Source organism: Myotis myotis, unplaced genomic scaffold, assembly GCF_014108235.1.
Source record: "Myotis myotis isolate mMyoMyo1 unplaced genomic scaffold, mMyoMyo1.p scaffold_m19_p_8, whole genome shotgun sequence".
In the NCBI taxonomy this organism is placed as follows: Eukaryota; Metazoa; Chordata; class Mammalia; order Chiroptera; family Vespertilionidae; genus Myotis; species Myotis myotis.
In genome coordinates this window covers 35,877,205-35,897,435 of record NW_023416390.1, presented here as the reverse complement: position 1 = coordinate 35,897,435, position 20,231 = coordinate 35,877,205, and the positions used below count along the sequence as shown (strand labels likewise).

The 20,231-nt window shown below is 46.7% G+C and overlaps 1 protein-coding gene across 26 annotated transcripts in view; it reads left to right on the top strand.

Moving 5' to 3' along the window:
* The window catches only part of HDAC4 (histone deacetylase 4), a 257,343-nt gene that overhangs the window by 8,392 nt on the left and 228,720 nt on the right, over nt 1-20,231 (top strand). The window contains exon 1 of one of the 26 annotated variants that reach the window (XR_004969392.1): nt 1,727-4,327. The exons of the other annotated variants lie outside the window; for them this stretch is intronic. The gene's annotated coding sequence lies outside the window, so the exon portion shown is untranslated. Of the gene's footprint in view, nt 1-1,726; nt 4,328-20,231 lie in introns of those variants that run through there. 26 annotated transcript variants of the gene reach the window in all.

Genomic DNA, 20,231 nt, shown 5'->3' with positions numbered 1-20,231 from the left:
AAGCCCCCCCCCCCCCCCCCCGGCCTGGGGCATGTGTTTGGACTGAGTGCTTCCAGGGAGGACCCTAGGGCACCTCACACTGGCGGGGGAGGAGCGGGGGGCAGGGGGGGGGGCATGTCCTGAAGGGAGGTGACTGTTTCTTTCCTCCTTCCCTCAGCCAGTGTTCCTGAGAGCCCTCTTCTAGGTCTGGGGCTCCTTGGAGTAGCTGTCAGGACCTGAGCTCCATGGTAGTCATTCTAGAGAACATTCTAGAAGGGACCTGAGCCAACCTTTAATCCAGCTGTTGGTTTTGTACATCTGGAGTCAAAAGCTTATTCTGAGCCCCACGTGGCCCTCTGCAGGGGCTTTCCTGGAAGAACGCAGGGCTCTGGCAGACCTACAGGTCGTGAGATGGACACTGAGCAAATCAGCAGATGGCACAGGTTCTTACTGGTGTTTGAGCCCTGCTAGGGCGGAAGGTTTGGAGTTCTGATTAGCCTGGCCCCCACCCCACTTTTGGGGCTGTGGGCACCCAGGGGGAGGTACAGTCATGTACCATGGCCTAGGCCACCAATGCAGGGCATGGGGTTAATTAGTGAGTGCTAAGAGCAGAACCACTCGGGCTGGGGGGCCCTTGGCCCTGTGGGCCTTCAAAGAATCATACAGACTTCCTCGGCAGGCACTACTGTGGATTGCAACCCTCTCTGCTGTAAATGTATGTACAATTTTGCACTGAAAAGGTCATGATAGGTGGTTTCAGTTCCTGTTGTTTGCAAAACCTTTCTTTGCCAGCTTAAGGGCTGGGTTGTAATTCCTTCCCAGCTTCCAGGTCAGAGGGACACATTGAAGGACATGACACTGGGGCATTTCTGTTCCAACTTTGGTCTCCTCCCCAGTACCTCCTCTGAAGCTGGTGTTCACCTTTAACTAGTTTAGTGGCAGCCTGAGCCCATTCCCCGTTGTCAGCTTGGACAGCAGCCCACCTGCAACCTCCTAATGGTCCTTTCTACTCAAGGTCCCTGAGGAAGTGTGGGCCAAGTGGCCTGCCTCTCTCTGGGCAGCTGGAAGTGGCCTCCTCTGCCCACAGCAGCCCTGGGTCCCCAGTGGAGCAGCATCGAGGTCACCTCTTGGCCACTTCCCTGGGCTGATGGAGAGTCGACCTTTTGGATCAAGGAGTTAAAAAACAACAGTGTGAAATGTGCCCTAACTCGTGCCCTGAAGAAGAATGTCCTTTTGCGTCAGTATGTGTAGTGTTCGGCCAAATGTGGGCTGCCTTTGGGGGAAGCTATTATTTTCAGAATTCTTTAATGAAGTGGAGGACGGAGCTGAAGGGGCAGAGTGGCACACAGCGCACTCTGCTTCCCAATGCTTTCTTTCTCCTCCTTGTGGCTCCTCTGTGGGCTCATTGAGGTTTCGTTGCAGCCAGGTGCTGGGTAAAGGGTGGAGGTGCGAGTTCGGTTGTGCCCAAGAGGGGTTTCCATGGTTGCAGATATCCTGCTGTCCATGGCTGTGAGTGCTGAGGACACAACATGGGTGTTGAGTCACACCTTGGTTGAGACCCCACCTTCACTGTTGTGCCTCTGTTGACTGGCTGTTATCACCTTGCTTCTGCCAGTTGAATGTTCTGTCTGTAGGATGGGAGATGGGCTCCTCCCTGGGAGCCATTAGGAGGCCAAATGGGGGTGCTGGGCAGTCGACCCTCTCCCTAAGCTCTGCCCTTCTCTACCCCCTCTCTGTGGGCAGGCCTCAGGTATGCTGTCATCTGCAGGGAGCTGTGGGAGACTGAGCCTTTGACTCCCTGAGACCCCTGTGCTGGCTCAGGCCACTCAGGGCATTTTTGCCTGCATCTGTCTGCTGAAGTCCCGGCGGGTCAGATCCTCCTTGAAGGACTTCATTTGGGAGCGAGTTGTTATTTGTCTTTGTCCTCGCAGGCCCTGTTTCTTAGCCTTTGGAGATGTTCTTGAAAGCTCAGCAGCACCTGTTACATGGAGCACCATCAGCTTTGAGGGTGCTGCTGTGTGTGTCCCACACATAGGGCTGACCACAGCCGTGCTGTCCCAGTGCTCCTGGCTTGGACATGGTGTGATTTGTTTCTAGGCCAGGGCTGTTGAGGTCTCTGGCTCTGAAGGTGATCCATGAGCTAGAGTAATGGAGATTTCTTGCCGGGTCTTCACCTCAGAGCATTGCTTGGTGTCCTGGGATGCTGGCTGCATATTGCAACACCAGTTGCAGGTTTCCCTGTCCCGGCTTCCCTTCTTATCACTGTTCTTTATCATACAACAGCAGGGAGCCTCAGGGACAGAACATTCTACCCCTTCCTCACCCCCTATGGATGGCAGTGTGGGAAGACCTTGGGAAAGCTGCTCCCCGAGGCAGCTGTGGCTTGAGGGAACCTGCATGGCCTTGGTGTTGGGTTCTGTGTGGAGGGGATTGTAAGCACCAGGACTTAGAGATCAGAGAGGCTGGGTGCTTCTGGTGCCCTGTGGGCATGGCCCTCCACAGGAGATGGTGCTCCATGGGCCATGCGTACGTGGGGGCCAGGTGTAATTGTGTTGTAGGACAGGTGGCCTCTGGGGAATGGAGGAGCATGGAGGCAGGAAACCAGATTATGTCCTCCCTGGGATTATGGGAAAAACATTTCAAGGGCATTTTTGTTGTTGTTGTTGTTGTTAATCCTCACCCAAGGATATTCCCCCCACTCCCCATTGATTTCTAAAGAGAGTAGAAGGGAGGGGGAGAGACACAGAGAGAGAAACATCGATGTGAGAGAGATCCTTCAGTCCTCAGGCCAATGCTCTAACCACGTAGCAAAACTGGCTAGGGCTTTAAGGGAATCTTTTGTGAGTGGCTCTCAGTATTGAGCAGGAGGATATTTCTGGTAGCTCTCCATCAGTTAGTTTCTCTCCATGGCAAGTTCAGAGAGCACTGTGTAGATATTGATAGACTTGCTTCCTCAGAAGGTGCAGGTGAAGGAAGAGTTCAGGTGTGGCTTGATCCAGCTTCTCCACACTGTCATCAAGACAGACTTGTTTCTTCCCCCTTTCTTGGGTGAGTCAGCTTCCTGGTCCCAAGAGGGTCCTGCCAGTTGCTGTCAGAGCTGCACACCTGCTAGTTTATGTCACCAGGAAAGAGAGTATCTTTGCCCCAACAAAAGTCTTGATTCACTTTCCTTGGGTTGCCTTAAGTCATCTGTTCACCTCTGAACCGTCACTGTGGCCTTGGAATGGAATGTGCTGAATGGTTCAGCCTCTTCCAGAAGCTGGTTGGGGAGTCCGCTTCCCTCATCTGGAAATCACTATGGTGGGGAAGGAAGGGGAGAGATGGTGATGAGGGAACCAGTTGACAGCATCCTCCATGGAGCTCCTTGCTCTCTCAGCAGCCCCAGCAGCATTCCACACGGCCTTTCCTGTGAGCCCCAGTGTGTGGTGCCATACTGAATGCTTCACAGACCTTGTCTCATGAAATTTCGCAGCAGCCCTCATTAGAGGGAGGGATGATGCCCATCCGCAGAGGGGAAGTGAGGTCTTGACCAGGACTTCTGTGGCAGTGGATGCCAGGGCATCCGGCCTCCCTGCGTCTCCTTCCTGGGTATGACCTGGGCCCTACAAGTTGGGCATGTGGCTAGAACTGGCCAGTTGGCAAGGTGGACAGAGGTCAGGGAAATTCCTCCACTCTCTCCCTGTGTTGCTGTCTGGCAAGGTCCTCAGATAGTGGGGCTAGGCCTCCTGGCATCTTGAGTGCTTCCTACTGACCAGTCCCGCTGCCCTCAGAGTTGTGCCCCAGCAACCCAGAGGGACCAAGGCAGTTGTCTGAGGATGTTCTGAGGGCAATGCTGAGGGGGGCAAATGCTGAGGGTATCCTGGGAAGGGTGAAAGCAAGTCCTGGCAGTCCCGGGAACCCCATCAGCCATACCCACCTCTCTCCAGGCAAGGGGTGCATTGGAAAGGATGTGCTTTGGGATCAGATAGATGGGCTTAACATTTGACCTTCACAACCCTCCAGTGTGTAGGTGGTCGGTTGTTCAGCTCCTCTGTGCCTTAGTCTTCCCACCTGCAAGGTGGGCATGGGAGTTTCTGCAGGGGAGAATTGTTGTCAGGAATGAGTGGGATATGGAGGCCTGTGGCCTAGCTCTAGACCTGCTGAGAGGCACAGGATGAAGAAATGCTATTGCCCTTCCTTACGTTCATGTGCCTGTGGGTTGGGCAGACCCTGCCCAGCGGCCGGTGCCTTAGCACTGTGTGTTACTAAGTACCATCTGTTAGTCCTTCGACACTCTGTGGCATAGAGACCCTTATCCCAGTTGACTGTTGAGGAAGCTGACACCGAAGCAGGAGCAGATGGCTTGATGGTAAGGAATTGGGCCCTGAGCCCCTGCCTTTCTCTCCTTCTGTAACTGGTGGGAATGTGTGGTACTGCTGTCTATGCCCAAATGGGAGGTGCTAGGCTCATTCTGGGATGCATTTCTGGGTCTGACAGGCCGAGTGGTGAGGGGCTGGCGTGTGTCCTTTCACATGTTCAGGTGTGGAGGGTGTCCCAACCAGAGAGAGAGGCCGGGGACCTCAGAGCTGCACCTCCTCCCAACCCCGAGGATTTCCTTCTCAGGGAGGTAGGGCTTTTCACCAGGGTGGGCGGGGGAGGCTCCCTTGGGCATCCTGTTGCTATTGGTGGTAGCTGGCCCTGTGGCCCATGCTGGCCAGGAGCACAGCTGGATAGTGTGAGGCACCAGCAGCCCATATGGTGGAGCTATGCTGGATGTGGCCTTGGCCTGGGTGGGTGGGAAGATGTTCCTACCCCTCTCCCTGCTCCAGTCCCTGCCCCCTTACACCTGTGTCCTCCTCTCCTGGCCCTGCCTCAGTTGTGCTGCCAAGTGGAGTTGCCCCTGCTTATGGTCACCCAGGACATTTGTTACCGGTGCCTTCTTCTCCCTCTTCTTTAGCCCAGCTGAATTCTGGATGCACAGCCCTGGGAATGCCCCCGACAACCCCCATGACAGGCACACACACAGTTACACACAGTGCAGGCCCACATGGGGCAGTACGTGCCCACATGTGCACACATACAGGCACATGTGCATGCGGTGCCACATGGGAAATATGAAAACCCAGCTCCTCTCTTGTGATTCTCATTGAGCTGATTTTAGCCGCATGTCTACGTGCCCATCACTTAATGAGGAACAGTGGAGTTTGTGGAACTTGGTACATCTGATGACGGTTGGGGTGATGAAATTCTCCCTCCATGGAGTGCAACTCTCACCAGTTCCTCATCTCTAGGTATAGATCCTTTGTTTTTTAATCCTTACAAGTTTGGCTTTCTCCAGACATTTTGGCTTTCTCCTAACTCCCCCTCTCCTGGCCACAGCACTCCTGCCCAGACAGTCATGGCTCCTGTTGTCTAGAATAAAATTCGAGTCCTTTTGTATTACCTACAGGGTCCACAGGGCTTGGTGTAGGTGCTCTTCCCCAGATTCATCATCTGTGTCTCTGGCCTGGCTACATGGATCTGTTTGGTCCATTTGCTGGGCTCTCTGGCCCTGGGCTTTACTTGTGCTTGGGGCTTCCAGGCCCACAACTGGAGACTCTTATTAGAGACTCATTTTGGTGGCTGGATGGCTCCCTTTCGATTCCATAATGATGGAAGTGTGATCACATCCTCCATGGAGTTCCTGACCCCTGACCCGTTGTCCTGTCCTCTATCCTCTCCATGCTTTGTAATGGGTAATGGATGAGGCCACAGTTAGGGTCTCTAAGTCCTGATACATCACGCTATCCTTCAGTCCCCGGGGGCAAAGACTCCTCCGTAGAAATGGGGGTTAGGGTGTGCTGTTTTTCATTGTCATGGAGGCCTGACCCTGCCTCAGCTGTGCTGCCAAGTGGAGTTGCAGGACTTTTCATAGCTTGAGGTTGAGACTCCAAAAGCAGGTGGAACTTGTCGTCTCCCATCCTGTAGTCCACCTTGCCTTCCAGCACCTACCCTGAGGGGCTGGGCTGAGACAGAGTCCCCACTGGGCTTTCACTGTTGGAGCTCCATTTCCTTCTGCCCTTGTACCCTGCTTAGTGCTTAGAGCAGTCCCACCTGCTACCCCAGTGTGCAGGGCATGGCTCACTTTCCTTGCAGGCCCTGATGGAGCAAGGGTTGGAGGCCTCGGAACAAAGGAAGCTGAGAGTCAGCGATTCTCCGCAAGGCCTGCAGCAGAGCATTTATCAGAGGGGCTGGGGGAGGGTTTCCTCCCACAGCAGAAGGAGGCCTAGGGTCTGTGACCACACCATACCTGGGCAGCAGGTGTCTGAACTAAGGGGAGAGACTCCGGAAGGGCTCCCAGGGATGCCTCTCTGCCTGTAGGTGCTGAGCGTCTACATTTGTCCATCTCCCGCACCCAGGCTCACCGTGTTCTTGGACTAAAGAACTTGGGATTAGCTGCCTTGTACCCTCTGGTGGCCTTTCCCATTCACGGGTCCCTCCTTGGCACTCTGCAGGCTTTTGTGGTCTCAGCCTCACTTTGCATTCTTATTTCTACTTCATGGCTGGTTTCCTCAGTTTTCTAGCATCAGGGATCATCCCTGCCTCTGCTGTTCTTACTGGGCCTCAGGGCTGTGCCTGATGTTTGAACTTGGGGTCCTGGCAGTGCTCCCTCAGTTGTTCCAGAAAGGAATACATTATAATTGACTATCAGAACACCCATGTGCTGTGCAGCAGGTAGAAGGCTCCTACCTAGTGGTGGGGGTGGTGGTGTGGTGGTTCTCCTGGCCCAGCCCTGCCCAGGGCAAGCTCACAGCCAGTCCCTGGGTGACTGATCAGGTCTGCACTGGGGGTCCTGCAGTTACAGGATCAGAGGGTAGATAACAGAAATCATTTCTCTTGTATTGCCTGAGAGTGTAAAGCATTTCTAATATCATTAATATTAAAGGAACTAAATTGGGAGAATAGATCAGCAATACAAGTAATCAGTTACTGTAATTGGGAAAAATATTAATGATTTAATTGCATATGTGGCAATAACATTTTATTTTTTTTATGACTGCCTTGATAATAAAAGACAAACTGCTTGTCACAAATGTAAGCAAATAGAGAAATCCATTAATTCTCCTATTAAAAAAAACAAACAAAAGGTGTTCCCGGCTTTTCCAGTGACAGTTTAATAATGAGTGCCTAATTTTAATCTGTTCCGTGGGTGCATGCCCTCCCTCGCCTGGGAAACCAGCTAGTATTGGTGTGATTCTCTGCTAGTTGATGGCCCCAGGAGGTCCAAGGGACCTTACCTGAAATCAGCCTGTGGCCCTGTGGGACTCTGTGATTTCCATCACTCTGGCTGCTTTGGGGGCCTGAGTAATCCGGGGAACTTCCTGTTGTGCCCAGAGAGGCAATCTTAGCTGGTAGAGTGTGTGTGTGGACAGGGAGTTTGGGTGTTGGTTTAATGACATGCCTTTTTGGAGAGAGTCCCACATGCTTCAGGGGTTCTCGCCCCAAGGCGATTTTGCTGTCACTGGTGCAGAGGTTGGGAAACCCTGTTATCATGGCATGCAGAACACAGTCCTTGCATTTCTTTCAGCTTTGAAGTAAACTGCACTGCATCTGGACCAAGCTGGATTTGGTTCCCCTGCACAGTCATGTAATAATTCAAGTAGTAATTTTGAAACCACTCCAGGGCAAGTTACACACGTCATATGCGTACCAGTTTGGGGTGAGGAAGTGAAGTCAGCTTTCATTTACTTTGTTTGCATATGAATGAAATGTACCTTTGTTCTCTCCTTTCCCTTTTCTTCCAAATTTGAAGAATGGGTGTGAGTCCCCAGGACTTAACTTTTCCTAGCTAAAGTGAGTGTTTCATGCAGATGTCCTTGGAGATAACCGAGAGGCATGTTGTGCTATAGTGACAAAAGAGAGGAACTTGCTGAGTGGAAAATTGCGTTTTTAGAATATGCTAACACGGGGGCCGAGATGTTTGTCTCCCATTGCTCACTTGCGGTGCTGCTGTGCCTTTTCACTGTAAGGATCAGGGAAGGCTGTTGAAGGAAGGAAGGCAGGGCCCTCGCTCCTCATAGCTAGAATCTGTTTCCTTCGTCGTAACAGTGCATGTTAGTCACATGTTCTGGTGATAACTCAGTGACCATGGGTGTACTTTAAATATCCTGATGTGTGTGATGGGGAGTGCGGGTTGCTTTAGTCACTTCCAGTCATTTTCTCCAGTTATTGGGACACAAACATTTGTTTGCTCAGTCGCATCCTGGAGATGCCGCCGAGCTGTGTACTTGTGACTCGTCCAGTGTAGTTGTGAGAAACACATAACGTGAAAATTATCACCTTAACCAATTTTAGGTGTTCAATAGTGTTAAGTATATTCACACTGTTGTGCAGCTAACCTCTTCATCTCGCAGAACTGAAACTGTTACCATTAAACACTACTTCTAGTAGATTTTTAAAAATAGATGGTTCTTACAAAACACAAGGTCATCATTGATCCCATGCTGAACACCAACATTAGCTAAAGGAAAAGAAATTTATATAGACAATACATATACATACATACATATATATGTACATATATATGCATATGATAAAGTACATGTGTATGTTTAAGTATTATGTTAATATTATATATATAATAAATATATAACTTAGTGAGTCCTGTTAAGTCACATATATGCTAACACATGCTGCAGGCTCTTGAACGTGCATAGTGCATGGTTGGGCTGCAGGAGTTGCTTTCCTTTGGGAAGAGGAGGGAAAGCGACACTTCCTGGGTCCCTGGACAGAGTCGGAAGTCTGCAGAGAGGTCTGTTTGTTTCTTGTTGCTGAAAACCTGAGGCCACACTGTCTGACTGGCCAAGGCAAAGGAGAGCTTGAGCTGCAGGCGAGCTCCTGAGTGAAAGAGGGGGGTCTGGGGACAATGTTGGGGGCCCAGGGACTAGTGCATGTCAGACATGAGACTGGCCCCTCATCCCTCAGCTTCTCAGGGCTCCCTGCCTCCCTGCTTTTCTCTGTCATTACTTGGTCAGAGTTGGCCCTGACCCCTGGCCCTACACCCCTGTCCTGACTGCTTTAGTTTTCTCCCAGCCCTTGTCACCCTGCATTCTGCCTGCTTGTCTCCTTCTAGGAGCATGAGCCCCAAAGCTACTGCCCGTGACCAGGGGACCAGGGGACCAGGGACTGCCTTCCCTGGCTGACACGGGCAGTGGCTGGTCAGGTGCATGTGGATGGGTCTGCTCTGGGAGCTGTGCATCCCCACGGGTGCCGCCCGCTGCTGCCTGGGCAGAGGTGCTGCTCTGGGACCAGTTTCCCTGCTACCTGACACTTTGCCTCCTCCATAGTCTTTTTGAAAAAAACAAAAACAAACAAACAAAAAAACCAAGAAAAGTTTGAAAACCAGGCATTTTGGTTTTCATAGAACTTCAGTTTCCAGAGGAAGTTAGAGGTCACTGAGATGAGTCAGAACTGCACAGGTGAGGTGCTCATTTGGTATTTGGAGATGGAGTCCTGGCTCAAAGCTGAAGGACGTGTTGGGGAATTGTCTCGTCCCAGAACCTGTCTGCAGTTCACTGCCCCAAAGGCAGGGTCAGTATCCTGGAGTCGGTGGCCTCTTCACCTCTTGGAACTTTGCCACACTTTGGCACCTGCCCGGACATGCTGTGAGCTCTGGCCTGCGTTAAAAGGCCGTGGCGAGAATAGAGGGCACTGCACTTCCTGCCTGCATGCTTCGGGGCTGGTGTAGATTTTTCCCAGCTGGACCATGTTCTCCCAGGTTGTGGGAAAGTGAGACAGGACACTTTCCCTGGGGCCAAGGGCAGGACCCTGAGACCTGCCTCCCCTTACTTGAGGTGACAGAGATGTGGGGCATCTCATTGTGGCCAAGGGCAGGACCCTGAGACCTGCCTCCCCTTACTTGAGGTGACAGAGATGTGGGGCATCTCATTGTGTAGGCTGGGAGTACCTTGGGACCGGGCACAGCTAGCAGGACAGGAGTGCTTCATTTAGGGGGGTCTGGACCGGGGTCTGTCCAGCAGCCTGGTCCCAGGTGCCATGTACAGTGGTGGTGCCTGCGTGCAGCAGGCTGACTGTTACCCTGTGGTGATAATCCACAACAGTTTTGTTTATTTTTTAAAATAGAAATAACTTTGTTGTTTTCATTGTAATAACAATGATCCTTGTAGACCATTTCAACATTAAGGAAGTTTAGGAAGTAGGAATTTAAAGGAACCCTGAATTCTACCCCCTCACTCCCTAGGAAACTGGGTCTCTGTGGGGATATCCCTACTGGACAGGCTGATGCTGCTGCTGCCCCTGCGACTCCCTCCACTGTGAGCTCTGGGCACGGATTTGCCCTTGGACCAAACACACATTTATTGGGACCAAAATTCAGAACTTTGGATAGTTAGGATGCCAGAGGCCGAGTCCCTTCTCCCTGCTCTGTGTCTCAGGGCCGAAGCTCTCTGTCCTGGAGGAAGCCAACAGGGTCGCTGGGTGAGCCGGTCCATTTCAGACCTAGCAAGCAGTCGGTTTTCAGTTTTCCAAATATGCTTAACTTGGCTGGTATCTAGTGATACTCACTGTATTAGAAATTTAAAAAATATTTATTTCCAACAACCCATTCCACAGTGATAAAGATTACATACTTTTTTCATAAAAAAAGACTTATTTTGTAAAACAGAATAGGTAGTAACAAGAAGAGGCACCCTTCTACATTTGTGCTGGTCTTTGCAGTGTCTGCTTATCGGAGGATGGGGCTTCTTGTAGCTGCCTCTGCATCTCATCTGTTGTCATTTCACATGACTTGTAGCCCCTGGAAAACTCTTCTGTACATTCGTGAGGGCAAGGGTGAGGAAGGCACATACCATCTTGGTATTACCATGGAAATGGGCCCGGGACACTTCCACAACCAGTTCAACAAACAGTGGTTTCCATATGGTTGGGAGGAGGAGGAGGAGAGGTCTCACCTCTGTTTGTGGCAGTTGATCAGGCATTTGGCCCACGGAGCCTCCTGTTACTGAGCTGGTTTTCAATTTCCTGTGACTGTCAGTGATGGCAGTTCCATGTTGTTGGTGAAGCACATGCACTTGGGTTTATGGTGGTAATAGTTGAAAGGTTATGCGGCTGCTTGTCCCCTGCCCTGAGATGTTCTGTGTAGGACACTGGTCTAGGCCCTGTTTTCCTTAGGGGTTACAGCTGTCTGTTTTCCCAGGACACCCTTGGCCTCTGGCTGGTGTATATGGGCTCATGGCCTTTTGATGTTAGATGATCCAGAATTTTACACTTAAAAGCCCAATCTCTAGTCCCTGCCTGCCAGAATCTTAAATATTATTTTATTTAGCAGCTAAAGGAAATAGATATTATTTTATCTGGGTGCTTTATCCATGTGGACCCTTAATCTAAAAAGTTTGTTTTATCAAGAAGTTTAAACATATTAGCACTACACCATGGCTGTTTATCAATGAGTAGATGTAGCCACCTGGAAAAGGGGTCCAGGGCCTGGAAGGCATTTTCTTTCATGGAGAGAATTGATGCTGTTTTGCTCCTGACAGACAGTTGTTCCTATGTACACATGTGAGTGTTTGTGTGTGTGTGAGTGTTTGTGCACATGCTGTGTGTCTGTGCACCAGGGCTCTGAGGGCCTGGTGGTGCCTGCTGCCAGACCGGTCCCCTCCGTCCCCAGCATCTGGCCTGGTCTTTCCAGAATGGGTGGAAGAAGTCTGCCACTTCCGTATTACTCAGAGTGAGTGAAGCGTTTCCTTTTAGAATGTACTGAAATGAAATTTTATTACTCTCAAGTGTAGAGCCTATTAGGAAACTAAAATATAAATCTGTCCCAACAAATTATGGGGAAAGAAATCTTAAGTCTTCTGTGATATGACCATCTATATATATAAAAGCCTAAGTGGCCATTACGGCGGAACAACCGGAATGACTGGTCACTATGAAGCACACTGTACAGGCAGCGGTTAGGGGTGAGCAGGCAGGTGAGTGGTTAGGGGTGAGCGGTCCGGGATTGCGAGAGGGATCCCAGATTGTGAGAGGGATGTCCAACTGCAGGGATTGGGCCTAAACCAGTAGTCGGACATCCCTGGAGGGGTCTTGGATTGCAAGAGGGCGCAGGCCGGGCTGAGGGACCCCCCCCCCACCCCCGTGCACGAATTTCGTGCACTGGGACTCTAGTCTATCATAGAATAATTCTCTTCCAAAACATGATTGCTAGACCTTACGGTCCCTATTTCATTGAGGACGTTCACTGAACAAAACAGTGCTTATTAAAAAGCTCACTGTACAAACAGGTCTCAGGAATATCAGTTAAGTCTGTTTTTGATTAAAATTTGAATTAATTTAAATGAATTAAATCCAAATTAAATTATTTAATGGGAGAACGTTTACATTAAAAATTATTTCATGTATACATTTTTCTGATAACCTGACTCAGGGCCTCCAAGAACTATCCTATAGCCCCTCAGTTTGAATAGCCTGCCCTTCGAACGAGGCCTGTGCAGTGTGAGGTTTAGTGGTTCCAAGATGGGGTAATTTGACAAATATTCCATGTGTCCATGCTGATTGTGAGAATATGGTAGAACTATAAGATATTCATCCTTTGCCCAGAAAGTGTAAGGAAAATAATGCAGGTAGAATGGGTCAACCAAGGAGGTTTTATTTTTGGATCTTTCTTTGATGCAAGATGGTCTTTGAGGAGTTGATTCATTCAGTCTCTCTCTCTGCTTCCCCCTACTCCTTACCCAGCCAGAATTGTTCAGTGGGTGAATTTCCACCAGGTGAACTGTCTCACTGATCCTCACTAACCTTCTCTTGGATCAGGAAACAGAACATTACCAGCCCCCTTGTTTCTCCTTCCATCTCCCCCCCTTTTCAAGGGTGTCACCTGTCTTCTAACAGCACAGATTAGTTTCACTTGGTGTCAAACTTTATCACATGGGGTCATACAATGTGTACTTTTGTGTATCTGTCTTCCCTTGCAGACAGATTATTTGTTTGCTTCATCTGTGTTGCTGCTTATAGGTGTAGTTTGTTTGTTCTCATTGCTATGCAGTATACTATGATATGACTGTTCTCGAGTTATTTATCCATTCTACTGTTGATGGCCATTTGGGATGTTCCCAGTTTCTGACTACCACAGATTTTGCTGCTGTGTCATTCATGTGAATAACTTTGATGAGCAATCCATGCCTTTCTGTAGGGTATGCACCTAGGCATGGTCTTGCTGGGGCACAGATATGTGTAGATTCAGCATCAGTGCTTGTCACCAGGCAGGTTCCCATAATGTTGTGCCTTTCACACTCATGGCAGAGTTGAGAGTCTCAGTTGCTCTATATCCTTGCCAAACTTGATTTTGCTTTGCTTTTAAATTTTAGTCATTTGCAGTATTCCGTTGCAGTTTTAATTTGTATTTTCCTGTGAGTACAGGTGCTGTGTACCTCTTCATGTGGTGACTGACCATGTGGAATCCTCCTTTATAAAACTACCTGTTTTGACCATTTTTTTTTTTTTTTTTTTTTTTTACTTGGGTCATCTGCTTTTTTAAACTTAGTGATTTGTAAGAACTATCTATATATTTGGGATCCTGGTCCTCTGTAGGATGTATTTTGGGCAAATTAACTTCTGCTCTCTGGGTTGCCTTTTCACTCTTCCACTGAGTCTTTGATAAACTACAGTTCTGAATTTGATGCATTACAATGTATTTTTCCCCCATTTATGGTCAGTACCTTAAAAAAAAAATTTAAACATCTATTTAAGAATCTTTGTCTACCTGCAGATCTTTCCCTTTGCTGTCCTTCAGTTTGGGCTTTGTTGTCTGACCTTTAACATGTACAATCCATCTCACACTGATTTTCATAATGGTGGGCCATGGTTCAGTTGTTTCCACAAAGGTAGCAGTTAATCTAGCAGCTGGCCTGTTTCCCTATGGATTTGGAGTGTACTAGCTTCTGCTCTAATCATATTATTTTATTTGTGTTGGTCTCACTCTGGAATATTCTGTTTTTTGTTTTATTTGTCTAGTTTTATACCGAAGTCTTAATTACAGAGTTGTATAATAAATCTTGGTATTTAGTAGCATAAGTCCTCCGGGTCTTTTTTCCCCTCAAGATTGCTAGGGCCCTTTCCTCAAGATTCTGGGTCCTTTGTGCATCCATGTAAAATTTTAAAATTACCTTGTCAATTTTCAAAGAATTTCTGGTGGGATTTGATTGAGAATGATTGACTACCAATTAATTTGGGGAACATGGACATCTTAACTATATTGAGTCTTCCAATCCATGCATATAGTATATTCCTCCATTTATTTAGGTATTTAATTTCACTTAAAACATTTCATAGTTTAATGTGTAAGGTTCTTATACTTCTTTTGGTAGATTTGGCCCTGGATATTTGCCGATACTGTATGCTATTGCAAATTTTATCTTTTTTATTTTCTGTTTGTTGCTGGTATGTATAATAGATTTTTGTATATTGACCTTGTACCTAATGTTTTGTTGCATGCACTTAGGAATTTTGATAGTTATTGGTAGATCATTTTGAGTTTTCTGTGTACATAGTATATTGTCTGTGAATAAAGCAGTGTATGCTTCTTTTTCAATATTTGTGCCTTTCATTTCTTTTTCTTGCCTTGTTGCACTGGCTAGCATCTCCAGCAGGCTGTTGACTAGAAGTGGTGAGTGGGTATCCTGATTCAGAGAAGGCTCTCCGTTGACTTCTTTTTTTAATTTGCATGCTTTCTCCTGAATTCAGGGGTGCCATAGCCTGTGTGACATCTTTTTGGTTCACCCACCAGCCTGGTAGGCTGAGGCCATGGTGAGGAGGTGTATGGACTTTGAGCCATGGTTATTGTTTGCCCATGTGACAGGATGTGGAAGGTTGTGGTCAGTGAGAAAACATGTCCTCCTTCTTCTCTGCCACATTTTTTTGTGGTCACTTAATGAGATTTTAAAGAGCGTATTCTCCTAAAGATTTATAATTATAAGACTTTTACTCTTTGTAAGGTTTATTGTCTGTTCCATGAAATTAGGCCAACTAAAATTTCCAAGGGCAGCTGCAGGATGGAAGAACTATAGGTAATCTTAGATCCAAAACCTTTGGTGGAGGAAATATTAGCACACACTGAAGCCATAGTGACACATTTGGTTTCATTTATTCTGTATGGAACGGAAGTAAAAATAAAGAAAGCAATGTCTTTATGTAAATATATGCTTAGTGTCAGAGGCTGCCTAATTAGTAGAGTGACCATGCCCTTTTTAAAGCAGCATGTAAATTAAAATTACAGATTTTTCTCTATCGCTCACCCTCCCCAATGTGGGCTTTGTGTTTATGTCATATATCAGGGAAGACTGCAGTCATAAAAGCAGTTGTGTTTCAAGTCATAATATGTTCAACATGTGTCTAATATATATCAGAAGTATATGCTTTAGTTAGAGATGTACAGATATACACTTCAGACGTTCACCGTGAATAGGTTTCTGAAAGCTTCAGTTTCTGTCATTTTTTGAGATCTCAGAACCATGCGTTTCCTTAGAAAAGCAATGCTCTATTGTTAGTTAAGATGTTTACATCAAGATAAAAGAACTATATCACATGTGAATTTTATTTTATTTAAATGTTGAATTTCTAGTGTGTTTTATATTGTGAATTTGCATTGGGCTGTTCAGAGACTTTCTGCCTAACAGGATGCCAATAGGAAGGGGAAAAGAGGAGATATATGGTTGAACAAGTTAGATTGTTATCCACAGGCTCTCCTTTTTGAGTGTGAAAGATTTTACTCTCATTGTGGGATTTTTGTGGGATTGCTTTAGTTTCAGGAGTTTTAGTTTTCAGGTAGAAAATGATTTGTTCTTAATTTTCTTCTCTCTGTCCCACCATTTTCATTAAAATATGCAAATTATGTATTTAGCCAGGTGTTCTGAGCGTTGAGAAGGCTGTTACCTGTTGCTTTGCTGCTCTGCCCACAGCCCTGCTGTTCTCTAAGGCAGTGGCTTCCTGAGGCCACGTGCTTTTGAATTTCTGGAATCTTCTGCGTTAGATGTGGTCCTTAACTTTTTCCTGGAACCCCCCAAAGGCAGTGCACTGTTGTTTTGCAATTCTCTTTGACCTGAGCCCTTTTGAGGTGACTTCTGAGGTGCATACAGGACAACTTTCAAAAAATGTCATTCCCTTCGGCAACTCTGGGAATGTCTTACTGTGCCCCACATAATAGGGTAGATCTAGCAGGGCAACCAAGTGGGGCCCCTGGCAGATACACCTTTGTTCTAACATGCCTGTACCTGAACCTGAGTCCTTACCTCCTTTGGTTCACACTGTGTTCTGGTTACTTGCTTCTAGAAAGAAGGTTCCCAAGCTGGGTGTTGATCCTGTCTCAGATCCTGGAATTGGTTCTTCAGCCTCTATTCCTGGTCCACTGTCGTCTAGATTCCCCTAGTCTCAGCTTCTCCAGACCCAGTTCCCACTGCCTTTCTCTCAGGGGGCCATGGGCCCTGGCACAACCTGGCTCTGAGACAACCTTAACCAGAGGTGGTCAGGTGGTGACCGTATCTGGGCTAGCAGGGGCCACTGATGGCCATCGAGGAGCCCTGATGCTGGAACAGGCTGAGTGGAGGGAGTGTCCAGGGCCTGAGCTCTGGCTCTGGGGAGGGAGGCCGTGTCTGGGTTGGTACTGCTATTTGCATACCCCAGAGCCCATCCCGGACTCTTTGTACTGCTCAAACACCTACAGGGGCTCTTGTTTCCCACAAGATGGAGGACACGATATTCTGACAGGCCCCGTTATTTATGACAGAGCTGGATTCTGAATAAATTATATCAAAAGTATTTATTTCTCACTAGTTTGACAATGCATTTAAAAGCAAGAAAAACCTCATATGGTAATAGGGTTATACACATCTACCCATTTTTACAAGTGTACAGTTACATTTTGGGCATTTAGTAAAAAGAGATAGAGGTGAATGTTGGTAATTGCTGAAGTGGGTGTTAGAAACTCATTATACTGTTCTGTTCACTTTGTATATGTTTGAAATTTCCATAATACAAAAGCTGTGTTTTAAAGCAAGATAAATTTACATGAAAACTCTGTAAAATCTTAAAACTTAAATTGCAAATATCAACATGAACACATTTTTTTCACTTAATGTTTGTATTTCTTACTCTTCACATATGCAAAAAATAAACAGAACCAACCAGGATGTGGGGGGTACCCAATATGAAATACAAATACTTACAAATGACTCAAGTTCTATCACAAATGCAGCACCCTCTACGCTGAATGGGTGAAGAAGAAAAGAACTGAGCTGAGGAACTGGGGATTGTGGACTGGACCGCAGGGCTGGAGGACAAGAGAATGGGACACGGGCTGGAGCTTTGTGGGAGAATGTTTCTCGTGTGGTTGGGTCAGCAATTCTGAAACTACTCTGTACTAGAATTGAACAAATAAGTAACTTTATTGGAGATAATAAAAACCAAGGTTTCTCAATGGTGGAGAAATAAGTCGAACACCAGGAAATGGGTATGATGTTGGATTGGAATCTGAGAAGGTATACGCATATACTCAGGCTCCTTGGAGAAGTGGTTGATTCCGGGCTGCAACAGGGACATCTTGTGGAACCAGAAAGTAAAGAATGCTTTAAAAAAATGATGCTCTGGCCGGTGTGGCTAAGTTGGTTGGGCATCTTCCCATGCACTGACAGGTTGCCAGTAAGGTTTCAGGTCAGGACACATGCCTGGGTTGTGGGCTGGATCCCTGGTAGGGGGTGTGCAGGAGGCAGCCGGTCAATGTTATGCTCTTACATTGATGTTTCCTTCTCCCCTTCTCCGTTCCCCTCTCTCTAAAAAGTCAATAAAAAAAAAAAATCTTTAAACAAAACAAAACAAAACAAAAAAGCTGGGGGAGGGTACTTGTCAGAAAAACGTAGGAGTTGACCTAAAGGAGCTCCCAATGGCCAAAGCTTGAGCAACAAAATAAATGATAGGGTTGGATTATAACACAGAGACTAAAATAAATACCTATGAGCCCATGCTGATGTAAATAAATAATTGATTAACTAGAGAGATAGAGAAGTGACAGCTCATCCTTGCAGTGAAATGCTAAGAAGAAAGAAAGAAAGGAGGGACTGAACAAGAAGAGTCGCAGCTGGGATCTCCTGACCGGCACTGACTGTGGGTGGGCTCTCTCCTTGAGTGACTTTGTAGTTTGGGTCTTTAAGACATTTGTTGATTTCATCTAGATTGTCAAAGTTACTGGCATAACTTTGTTTCATTTAATATCCATTTGGTCCATGTTAACCTTCTCTCTCATTCTTGATATTAGCTGGTCTTTCTCTTTTTTTCTGATCAGTTTAGGTAGAGGTTTATCAATTTTACCAGAGGCCCGGTGCACGAAATTTGTGCATGGGTAGGGTCCCTAGGCCTGGCTGGCGATCAGGGCTGATCTGTGGGGTGACCAGCGGGGCGATCTGCGGGGGTGGCTACTGGCACCCACCTTGGCTGGCTTGGGGCCTGCGGGTTGGGGGCAGCTCCTGCATTGAGTGTCTGCCCCCTTGTGGTCAGTGCGCCATCATAGCCACCAGCCATGCCACCGGTTGTTCGTCTGTTCAGTTGATTTGCATATAAGGCTTTTATTATATAGGATTGTCTCAAGGAATCTGCTTTTGTTTAATTGCTTTTTTTCTCTTTTCTATTATGTTGATTTCTGCTCTTTGTCATTGTCTCTTATTTGCTTATTTTGGGTTTAATTTCTTCTCCTTCTTCTTCTTCTTCTTCTTTTTTTTTTTTTTTTTAGCTTTTTAAGGCAACGCTTGAAGATCTTTTTATTGACTGGAGATCTTTTCTAATACAGGCTTTCAGTGCCAGGAATTACCCTCTAAGTACACATGTTGTGTTTCATTTTCATTCATTTCATCATCTCCAGTACTCTCTATATTTTAATTTCTTCTTTGCCCCATGAAGTATATTAGTTTCCAAATATTTGGAGTTTTCCAGATATCTTTCTGTGCTTGATTTCTTGCTTAATTTCAGTTTAGTCAGAGAACATATTTGTTCGGCTGGACTTGAGTCCTTTAAAATTTACTGAGACTTGTTTTATGGCCCCAAAGATGTGTATCTTGGTAAATGGTCTATGTGCTTAAAAAAATGTGAAGAATTTGTGTTCTGGTGTATACACAGTATTCTATAAATGCCTTTTGGTCAGATTGGGTCATAGTGTCATATCTTTTCTGTTTTTACTCATTTTCTGTCTGCTTGTTCTAACAATTCCTAAGAGCAAGGTGTTGAAATTTCCAACTGTAACTGTAGATTTCTCCATTTCTCCATACACTTCTATTAATTTTTGTGTGTGTAGGAAGCTCTGTTATTAGCTGCACATGACTATTTAGGATTGTTATGTCCTTTTTTTTTTTTTTCCTTTTTTTAAAGATGGAAACTTTAAAAAAAATATATTTTACTGATTTTCTACAGAGAGGAAGGGAGAGGGATAGAGAGTTAGAAACATCGATGAGAGAGAAACATCGATCAGCTGCCTCCCGCACGCTCCTACTGGGGATGTGCCTGCAACCAAGGTACATACCCTTGACCAGAATCGAACCTGGGACCCTTCAGTTCGCAGGTCGACGCTCTATCCACTGAGCCAAACCGGTCAGGGCTGTTATGTCCTTTTGATGAATCTTTATGAAATGGCTTCTTTGTCCCTGGTGAGATCCTTTGTTTAATATCTACTTTATCTGATATTAGTGCAACTGTTGCAGCTTTCTTTTGATTTGCATTTGCATGCTGTATCTTTTCCAGCTCTGGCTTCTAATCCATCTGTATCTTTATACTTAAAGTGGGTTCCTTGTAAGCAGCATTATACTTGGGTCTGTAAACTTGGGGAAGATTTATTTTACAACTAGAGGCCCGATGCATGAAATTCATGCAAGGGCCTTGTCCCTGGCCCCTGCCTGATGCTTCTGTGTCCAGGGCCTCTGCTGCCTCTGCCTCGGCCCCCGCCCGCTGTGGCTTTGTCCTGAAGGAAGGACGTCCAGAAGGACATCGGGCCTAATTAGCATATTATGCTTTTATTATTATAGATATCAAGTGCATGACCTCCTCTCTGAGTCATTTTCTGTTGTACCTCACATGATGCCTCTTTGAACTCTGGGAAAGTGGGTTCTTGTGTTTTTCTCCAATCTCACAACCTCTGCCCTCTGAATGGGGGTGATGAGTGGACCATTTAATATGGTAATTGATAGATTTGGGTTTAAAGCTACCATCTTTCTGTTTTATATTTGTCACTTTTTGGTTCTTTT